The sequence below is a fragment of the Nicotiana attenuata genome, chromosome 6 (genome assembly GCF_001879085.1).
Source record: "Nicotiana attenuata strain UT chromosome 6, NIATTr2, whole genome shotgun sequence".
Lineage (NCBI taxonomy): Eukaryota > Viridiplantae > Streptophyta > Magnoliopsida > Solanales > Solanaceae > Nicotiana > Nicotiana attenuata.
Genome location: NC_031994.1, coordinates 86,761,708 through 86,764,906, shown reverse-complemented (window position 1 = coordinate 86,764,906; position 3,199 = coordinate 86,761,708).

Genomic DNA, 3,199 nt, shown 5'->3' with positions numbered 1-3,199 from the left:
CAAATAATAATACTTTCGCTCCTTAATATACTTCATATAATCAGATTGCACTGATCCTAAATCCCACAATCTCATCTTACCCAGTACGAACTGCTCAGGCAATAAGCCACTCCGAATGCGATCACAAGTCTCATATGACGCCACAATGTGCAAATAGGCCACCAATCCGAACACAACACAAATAGAAATCGAACTCTCGAAGGAATTACCTAACTCCCGCACTACTACGGACTTTCCTTAGAAAATAGGAAGCGAAACACACAAAGAAAATAACATATAGAGGACCAGACTCGACATCACACTGTTGCGGCACGCAACCCGATCTAACTAACATAACCATGGCGGCGTGTCACCCGATCCATACATAGATATCACATAAGGAGATTGCACTTCGAGCTAAATCTGCTCATTACAATAAAAATATCGAATTTCGATCGTAAGCACGCTAAGTGCATAATACCATCCCCGAGAAAACACGTAGCGCTATAGGCTACAAACTCAAGCACAACTGAGGTGCGATACAAGATCTAAATCTCAAGAGCCATCCTGCTCACATAACACCATCGCAACGCGGAACCTCAACACATAAGAATTTACTAAGCCGTCTCACAACTCATACGGCGAAATACATCATTACCTGGAATAGCTGATGACAAAATAACACCCCGACTGTTCCTCCATAGGGAACGCTCGCTGAAATGAACACAACTGGCCTGATATAAAGCCCTGTTCACATATATAAATCAATTCATTGATCTCAAGCCGATTTCTGATTGCACCCACTTGGCTAATAACCTTTCAAAGGTCCACAGTAACTCCCTTTTCCTCATAACACATAAGAACAACCATCATAACCGGAGCAACCTCCTCGGTTCATAACCCAATAAACAGAGTGCCCTCCAAGACTAAATTCTCAAATTAATGATATTACCACAATCCACATACTTGGTCTAAATCTTTAGTCAATCAAGTGACTACTTGTCACACTTATACAATCTTCCCGTGGGACACGCCCCTACAATTTTCCGAAATAAATAACGGGTCCGCTTATCCAAACCATCGGCCGCACTAACGCTGAAAAGCGATCAAGAATCCTTAACCAAGATGCAAAGCCTTTTTCACAAAACATCAATCTCAGATGGCGCTGAAAACAACACCAATTTTCTTTAATCATTCACCCCTTTCCTTGCTCATCCGAGCCCGTGATATCCTTACCAGCACCAAACTGCAACCTTAATCCTCACTTCGAATTTATATGCTACTTACTGCACCCAACGTGCTAATGTACGATAGAACACGATTTTCATCATAACTCCGAAATCATTAATATTTTAACACTTCATCATATACAAACTTTTCACTTAACTCACTGCAGGAGAATCATAGCAACACACAGGTAATTTCCCATAACCGTAGGATATGCAAATATGCAAGTAGTGGTCTAAGCCACCATAGCCCTTCCGGAATCCGCTTCCACTTAACAAGCCATAACAGAAGAGTGACCCTAATAAATCATCAATCACGGCGGCCGACAGGCCTCACACGTACCTCCACAAATCATATACATAACTTGATCTCGCGGACCGAACTGATCACTGGCCCGAATATGCCAATTCAACTATGGCTAATCAATTTACCTTCTTCCAATTCCTCCTTGCTTGCCTTAAAAATAAGACTAACTCCATTCAACACATAACATACTCCATCTACACTCGCCCCGATTGACCTTGAATCACGAGACCAGGCTGTCTCCATTCCCACGAACTATTCCACATCACTCAAACGCTACGCCACAAGTTGAAATATCATAGAACATCCTGGGCACCTTCTCATAAGCTACTACAAAGCTTGGTTCGTAACTGTACTTATAGGCTCGAAATCATTGGGAACCACACTTTAACTTCTGAATTCACTAGGACCATTATTGAGAGCCACCCGCTCTGACTTGGTCCCGAATATAATTCACTCCATGAATCTTCTAGCACATTAATACCCTCTCAACGAAGCACCTGGCAGAACCATTCCCCTTTAAACCCGCTTCTATACAAGGCATAAATTCTTAATCCTTTCCCAAGTTCGAATATGAGCCCATAAGGCTAACCATAGCACATCCTTAATAATTCCTCCGCTCAATTTACTACTTATGGTCTTTTCTCGTAGCTGAATTAATCCATCAATATGCTAATAACCAGAAATCACGCAAGTAGTTAATCATACAACCCAATCATAAGCAGTGGACTCTCCCACTTGGCTTGAAGCCATCATTTCACCATTCTTGAGTTCTCCCGACCTTTTTACCTCTTATTGACTTAACCTCGAGCCACCAATTATCAGAATCTCTCGGGATCTTCCTGTAAATCCCCATCTTTCATATTCTGAGACATCATCCACATTCGCACGACCGACCTCTTTGTTGATCAACCAATATAATTCCTCGCAGAAGCTTCGCCAACCACGCGACCGCTAATCTGCTCATGGGGGAATAACCCACCTAGGGGAATCACCTCCCGACATCTTCCCACGCTGCTGCATGGGGTACATTCACTATGACACCAATAGCCCATCCTGAGTCCGAGCTCACCTTCCAGCTGCACAAGTCCATTCGCTCCTCGCGGACATCAATTAAATGTGTGGCAACATCCTTCCAAATTCACGGTTATGCTGCACCCTTCCCCATTTCAAGCAGCTCCGTCCTGCCATATCAATCTTTTGCCGCATACTAGCCCATACTTCCAATCATACCCGCAGACTTCAATCACCAATCATTAAAATCCCCAATTCGATCCAAACTCTCCTTAGGGCGCGTAGTCTTCCTACTACCAAGCCCATATGCACACCCGCCACTCTCCCACTTTGGCGGAACTCATCTCCTTAATCGTTCAGTCGACCTTGCTCCTCATACTTGGCCTTCTAGAAATTTCAAGCACCGCCTGGCACTTCCCACATGTCCTTCCTCATACTTCGCTGCTCAATTGTTGCCTTAAATAAAATCTATCTTCGTGGCACTAGAACCCACCATTGCTACTAACTTTAAACCTTTCCAAAGGTCATCTTTCTCGAGCCATCAACATTAGAAATTCTGATTCGATCCTAAACCACCGCACCATGCGACAACTGACAGTTGTACCTCCAATATTATTTCACAAAACCCTGCCATAAAGGCGAATTGTAGCAGATCATAACACCAACAACTTAGTAC